Source organism: Homalodisca vitripennis, unplaced genomic scaffold (genome assembly GCF_021130785.1).
Source record: "Homalodisca vitripennis isolate AUS2020 unplaced genomic scaffold, UT_GWSS_2.1 ScUCBcl_383;HRSCAF=2249, whole genome shotgun sequence".
NCBI lineage: Eukaryota > Metazoa > Arthropoda > Insecta > Hemiptera > Cicadellidae > Homalodisca > Homalodisca vitripennis.
In genome coordinates this window covers 49,082-57,444 of record NW_025776501.1, presented here as the reverse complement: position 1 = coordinate 57,444, position 8,363 = coordinate 49,082, and positions in this window count along the sequence as shown.

The following is an 8,363-nucleotide window of genomic DNA, read 5'->3' as shown; positions in this document are numbered from 1 at the left end:
GATAAACTGAAGGCCATAACTGTGTTCATAATGAGTCTGCAATGTTCAAACTACTGCCCTAACACTAGTAGGGTTGTCCCACTAGCTTAATTAACTCCCATACTTATTGCATGGTGGACATTGATTACTTCCCTGTACTTTAACTAATTATAGTTTTATTATTATAAAACACGTTTCCGCAGTAGCATTTTTATGGTTTGAATATAAAAAGGTAAACTGTGAAGCATATTTAAAAATACATAATTTATTTCTCAGTATAAATATAAACACATTAGAATAATTTAAAATATTATGCTGTTATATACTCGTCTTCGGGCTTAAAGAGGCCTTTGACGGTATCCGCACAGGACGTACAGGATTTTAACAACTGTATTCCATCTTTTTATTAAGAAACAACTTCAATTTAATAAAGATATTAGAAGTTCAATTACATTTTTCAACCCATCTTGATTATCACATGCATGATTAAAGTATATAAATATGAATACAAAATTACTTGTAAATTTTGTCGAAATTCTATACTTATATTAAATTTAAAAAACAATTCACTGTTCATATCTACTGACAACAAGGTGCTTTAATTACAACATTACAAGAGGGTTTTCTGGTTTCAAATTTAAATCACTGGCGCATGGTGTAATATATTGTGTGTAAAATGTTAAAATGGCACATACAGCATAATTAGTTCCCCGTTACTATAGCATTGATGAAAGTTAAAAATTCGCACTGGGAAAACTGCTTTAACCGAATTATTTCATTTCTTTCCATCTGTATGTCTATATGTCTCTCTGTCTATATGTATGTCCGTTTCACTGTTCGTATCTATTTTATGTCGACATACGATGATTGATAGAGCTGATCACCGCACGGTCAAAGATTTAAGACTGGAACTAAGCTAGAGTTAGCACACTTTAAAAGTCCTTGTGTGGCAGCACTTATTGTCAGTGCCATCGGCCTTGAATTTGTTGATTCTCCTCCATTTTCTGTGTGATAAGAACTTCGCGTTGGCCAGTAGCCCTTAGGAATAGGCGTGAATAGGTGTGAAAAGAGGAAATCGGCCTCACTTTTGTAATGACAAATTTTAAATGCTTGGTATATGTTATAATGATATAAAGATATACAGGGTTGAACATGTTGGCTACCAGAAGTTAAGAGCTCAGTGTGTTGTACTTGCTAGTGCACTGTGCCGCACCGCCTGGTAGCCAAAGTGTAAAAGTTGAATTTATCAAGTTTCGTGTAAAAATGTACCCATTTGAATGCCTTTTTTGTAGTTTAATAGCGGATTATAAACTTTAAATTACTTTTTATTCAAAACTTACTTTGACTTTACAGTGGTCACGTTAGAAATAAACTACACATTTAGTGTGAATGTTTATTAGTCCCTTATAAAAATATTTATTGTGTATCTTTCACGCGTATAAAGTAAGTACAGTAAGTAAAGTGAGTAAAGCATATAAATTAATTAAATCAATTTAAGTAAGTAAAGTCTTATTTTACCAGACTAAAGTTATAAGAAGCCCTCCCTAATACTTAACTTTGGGACAAACGGCTAAAGGTGACTTCCGACGCACTACTAATGGTAACCATTTATATGATGAGTGAGTTCCAGTGAAAATTAATAAAATTATGATATCCCTGATGTTAAGTGTTGGATTAAGTTAGTTAATTGAATTGGATTCCCTTACAAATAATCTAGATTATAATATATTTATCATACCAGGATTATCGAATTATTTGAAACTGAATAATCTTCTGTACAAAACTTTAATGAACAAAGCTTGATGATAGTTTTAACCCCTAACATTCCTGCCATCGCACTACGCGAGATTAAGTCGGCGTTTCCTACAAGATTTTGTAACGTCCATAATTGATGTTGTTTTCAATGTATTTTACATAATAATATAATATACAAATGGTGCTCTTAAATTATCCACATCCTGCCATTTTGTTGTTTTTAAAACGCATTTTTTTATGTATATGGTTACTTTGGAAAATGTTTAAGTAATTCATTTGGTATTTTATATTTTATATCCAGTTGTTTCCTAAAAGTGTCAATATTAAAATTTGTGTTTCATTAAAGCTAGTTTGTTTTGATTTTTGATATTTTTGGGTGTATTTGGTAACATGATAGTGATACGAGTATGTTGTGCTAAATTGGAAAAATGTAACAAAAATGTTTTTCTTTTACAGTAATGAAATGGCAGGTGATTCTGTCTTTTTATTCTAAAGTTTTTGCTGCAAAAGGATACAACATATGTTACACTTTGTTCATTCTAATTGTGGAATAGTGGAAATAAAGACGTAAAAAATACTTTTGTGATTAACAGTTAATTTGAGTAGACCACGGAAATCACAATAACAAAATAACAAGTAAGCACTGAAATTATTTTAAAGATCAGATATCACAAATATTTTTCTGTAAAGCTTATAACTTAAAAAAAACAAACTATTAACTCGTCTTATAAATATTTTAATGAAGTTTAGCGTACTAAAAATAAATTTAGTGCTAATATTCATTTGAAGTCATTTTACGAGTTACTTTATCTGCATGGTTGTCGAAGTCATTACGTTTCTCAATAAAATTGACATTATTACACTGTTTTAGATAATTGGGAACCAATTATAATGTTACCTATTATAACGAGTTAAGGACTGAAATTAATTTTAATAATAAAATGTCACAAATATTTTCTGTAAACCTTACGTTTTAAAACAACACAGTTCGTTTGACTAATAACTATTTTCAAACGAAACTAAAAATAAACTTTGCATGATTGTTGAGTAATGTTACGTTACTCATTAACATTGACGATTACAATGTTGTAGTTAAATAGGAAACAGATATGATATGACTTTAAGGTTGAGTGATTAATATATTAGGTATTTAATATGGTATACTTTATCTACTAATTCAAAAGACTGCATCCACATAAACAGTTTCCAATAGGAAATGTTTGAGGCTCTTAAAATTAAGTTTGCAGTTTACATTCTTTTATTTCAATGATGATATATGTTTAAAGTTATACGTATAAATAAAGTGTATAGTGTAAAACAACTGCTGGGCTCATTAAATTACACCAGAAATATTGTATAGCAATATATACTAGAATTTAATAGGTTTAGAGTAAAATTTGCATTCGAGAACCAGAGCCTCAGTTGTCCCGGTATCTGGTTATCAACCGCAGCACCTCTAAGCCTAAATAGCTCATCACTTCTTAACAAAAATTTTTAGTGTTTCCACCTGATTTTCCAGCCGATTTGCTTTTGTTTACACAATGCTCACCTCCTATTAATAATAATATGTTACTAACTACGGTTAGTTTTACTATTACAAGTTATTTGATATACTCTAAACAAGGTGCAATTCTGGGAAGGAACATTACAAGACTTATTTTAATTAAAAGTTTTATATCAACTACAATCTGGCAGTATTTTAAAATATAGTATTCTTTTAACTTTCCTTAGAGTTAAATTATTATCAAATGTATAAATTTAATATTTAAAGGTGAAAATAGAATCTAATAAGTTGTTTCTATAATGGTATTTTTTCAATCGGACATGTCTAATCTCTTTAAAATGGAAAAAACATTCTGGTTGTAATCTCAGCAAACTAATTGTATATAATAAAAGATATAGACCATAATACTTCTTAAATCTGTACAATGCCACTTTTAGAAATAATAGAGTTTAATCAAATTAACACAATACTTTATGAATTTTAATCTTAGATAAACTAACATTTGCTAATTTTAAATTATTGTTAATATTTACAAAACTATAAAGTGCTTGAAAATGTCTCACAGACACATTTAAGTAAATATTTCTCTTGGCAATCTTTACCCTTTTAATCATATATGTATAAACTTATATATTTCATCATTTAGATAATGTATGAAACCGTTGTAAGTGATTCTTTCTGTACACTTAGAGTACTGAAAGGATTTTAAAATCTTAAATCAAGTCCTTCCAGTTTGCTAAATGAATGTTTTTTTTTTTATTTATTTTTAATCAATATAAATCAGTAAACAAAAAAATAAAATCGTTGTAAAATTCTTTATAAATTAAAATACTCTTAACTGCAAACGCGTAATAATTTTATGGGTGCTGTTTCACAGGTTTAGCTGTAATTAATAACTGCAAAACTGGAATGTAAATTGCTTTGGGTAATAAGAATAGTTAGGAAAAAATCGAGAATAGTCCTTTTCTCGATCTTGGTCTTGGCCAATAGTACTCCTGGTGTAGATCTTCCACGTCCTGCGTGTTAAACGACTTTGAGCATTAAATTTAAAAATGAATATACTCCTAGCCATTATCAAGGTTTTGGCCATGTCACTTGTTCCACGTCCTGCTTCTACAATCTAACTTGGTGGGAGGTCGTCAACTTTTGTAGACACCACTTTTGAACTTATCGAAAACTTTGAAATACCTGCCGTTTAGTGTTACTATGGATATTAAGAAAGATATTAGTATATGCAGTATTATGTTTGCTTCACCTGTTTATTTGTATTTTAGGTTAAACCTTTACTTGCATGTTTACATCACTACTACTGAAATTTTACCAAGTCTTGTTATCTGATTACACAAACACATATTTACTATAGAAACAAACAAGTTTTTTTTTAACTGTCTTACATTTATTCTTATGTGATAAATTATCATATTTTATATCCTATTTATCGATATACTACTATCGATATTATACTATTCGATATATCAAGTTATTGCTAATTAGTATATGTTCAACTAAAATAACCTTCGTAGATTTCATCATAGTTTTCGTTCTAATGTATCTATTTCAAGTTACTTAGGGTTAACAAGGTTCTATATCTGTAGGTTATTAAACAAGCAATATACTATTATTTGAAAAGTAGGTTACAGGGTGAGCATTAAATAATTTTTCATTTTATTTTGAGACCGTTTCCTAGAACTATAAATATTTTAAAAACAAGTCAGCAATGTTCAAACCATTGCCCTAACATTTGTGTTGTTTTCGCACTAGCTTAGTTATCTTTCCATACCCATTCCATAGTTGACATTGATTACTCTCCTATACTTTAACCAATTACTATTCAAAATGATTATATACTTGTCATGTTATAGAATTTTTTATATTTTTGTATAGAATACTGTAACACTTATTCCAACATAGAACCCAGCAGGGAGCACTTCTGGCTAGGTTATACTTTCCAGTGGTACCTAACATTGTGCACAGGAAAAGTCTGTGTCACATAAACCTGAGAAACCTATGGGTGTTAAAGTGCAGAACATCACTAAACGAAATTTCGATATTCTGGGGTGCAAGTGTAATTCAATAGATCTAATCTATTGTGTAATACATGTAGTCTACTGCGGGAGATGGCTGTTTGAGTTGGTGGGGTTTGTTCCTAAGTGTCAGAGGTTCTTGCTAGCCTCAACATAAGAGTTTGCCACCCTATACCTGCTTTGACTGGAGAGGCCAGTTCAGAGCAGGTCAACCCTTTTTGAGGGCACATGGATTAATGAACGGCCTAAATTGTTCTTCATGGACCTCTATAATATGTGGCCCTATCCCTAACATTACCCATCCAGAAAATCCTATCACCCTGAATGTAGCGCAAAAGTCCTTATAGGACTATGAGGAATTATAGGATTTTTTCCTTAACAGAATAACAATATTTATAAACGTTTAAAAATAAGGAGTGTTCTATATGCAGTTTTTGGCTTGAAATGCCTCATACAATATCAGCCGAGAGCGTAAAGGCATCAATCACATTAACGATTTATTTATTGAGAAACCGCTTTCATTAAGAAAAAGCTCTTTTGTATTCTTCTGGTTAGCATATATTCACTCTTAACTTTCAGATATAAGACTCTTTAACTTTTAAAAAAATACTTGTCGGCCTTTTTTCCAGTATAAAGTATAGTCACACATTTATTGCAACCTTTTCTGCATACTTCTTTTTAAACCCTAAACTTAGATCTGATCAATTCACAAATTTAATTTTCTCACTGACATATATAGCATCCTGTTGGATACGTTAGTTTATTGTGAGAAGATAAGGTAGATAATTAGATAGCCAACAAAATCAGAAAGAATTTACAACCCTCGAGGTTTTATACCATTCAGGAAGGTTGACTTATACGTACTTCTGCTCTACTAAGATATTTCTGGTGGTACACTCAAGTATTGTCACAGCCCATATACCTACCAAATACCGGATAATAGATCTTCTTCCTCATAAGATTGAGTTCCTAAAAGTTTGAGTTTCCTTTGCAGTTCCTAAAAAGACGCGTACATAAAAAAATTACTTCACTATATTTCCTCATTTCTTAAAATCCTCTAGAATTTACATTAATCTAACTCTTAAATAAAGTATACACTCGAAATTTTAGTGCTTCTGGCCCCGGTCAGCTTCCAATTTTAGGGGAGTTTCTAGACTCTGAGAGCACCCACCTTTTCATCCCTCTAAGAGATTGCAGCCACTGGGAGCGCTACAACTATGGTATTTTCCTGGCATTTTAAAGATCTCAGTCACTAAGATACCTCACTATCTGATCTTTGGGAGGCCAAAATCCTTGAAGCTTCCATCCTCTACCAGTTCCCGGTTTGTTACCGCCGACGGTTTCTACTGATTAAAAAACTGTAGCTCACAGTCTGCTTTAGCTCCTTCTCTCTTGGAGTTTCTGGCATATTCGTGCTTCCGGTGCCTAGTAGCACTTGGTATTTAGATCCCAGAGGGATCTAATAGCTTTTAAATTTAAGGGGTCTTAGTTTCTGACAGTTTCCGATCCAGGGAAGCTTCTGAATTCTTTATTATCCGCCGGCCAACGGGATCGTAAAATTTGTCAGATATTGGGTATTTTTTACATTTTCACAATGCCGCTGCTGCTATTACAGGGAATTGTTCTTGGTTGTGGCAAATTCTTGGCTGTCTCGCAAGCTCTAAAAGGTGACTGGCTGATCACGAGTTCCAGGCGTTCATGTGTAGAGGTCCTTAGCCAAATACTACTCTACTAACGGACTGGTTTTGAGGAGTGCCTGTCCGAACACACGATTTTTTTATGTTAAAATTGTAAAAAACATTCATTCCAAGTAAATTTAATGTTCAGAGAGCCGTGCAGGCATGTTTTCAAAAGGTAGCAATTGTTGTCTCCCGAGCCTCTAGATATTAAAAACATCTTTATATTGTATGTAAAAATGTGCATTGACCAATAAGATCGTACTGAGTCCGGAAGAAAGACCGCACTGCACGAAACAGGTCCACGATTTATTAAAGTTTGCTCTCGCAGGCTTGAGTTCATCTAATCAGCAGATATAAATTTGGTATAAAAAGTTCCCGAACGCTTAAAATATATACAACTTGTTTTCTGCTGCTTATTTTCACACATATTACATACTTTAGACGAGATTAGAATATAAAATGTTGATAAAAAAATTTGAAATTTGATAAAAAAATGATTGATGTATAAAATGATGATCATTAGAATGGTACCGGATTGAAGTGGTAGTATTTGGTGATGAATGCATGGGAAAGAATAAACAAATGGCTGTTTAAGGGGAATGTGGTAGGAAAATCTCAGTTTTAGTATAATTTATTGAATTGCCATTCAATTGAACATTCGCTGCAATGAAGATGTGAATCTTAACTACTATTGACCATTTATAACTCGAAATCAGCTTTGAAAACTGCTATATTTCTGTATACTCTTTTTATCTCTTCTGGCAAACATTGACTTCCGATTCAATAATCTAAATCTGATAACGTCTGATTTCAGACGCTGCATTAAGCGTAATGTGAAATTAAGATGAACTCAACATTCACACATATATATCAGTTATTGTATTTAATTAATAAATTAACATAATTCATTTAAACTAATTTTTACTCGTTATTAAAGTACAGCCTACTACGAAATATTATTTCGGTTGTAAAATATAGGAAAATTTAATATAATAGGGTAATTTTTGCAATTAAATAAAGACATTTAAGAGTTATAAACCCATATAACACTCCTATTGTGTTTTATTACTACCATGAACATTTCGAGTTTAGATAATTCATCTTCAGTTATCAGGTTAAGGTACATCACATAGAAAAAAAAAAACAAAGCACTCAACTAAATTAATATGTTTATTATAACTAAAATCGGTAGCAACATTAATTTATTCCTTAATTAATGTACAGTAAAATACGATTTTAAAGAATTTTCAAATAATAAGTTTCATACTAAAACATGTTTGTCATTTAATAGCGCATCAGGATTAATTTTGGCTCATTTTTAAATTTTTAAAATGTTCTAAATTAGAAATTAGCTGACTTTTTTTCATATGCGTACATTTCATAATTTTTTCGATATTTTGTGCATTTATAACCAATATTTTT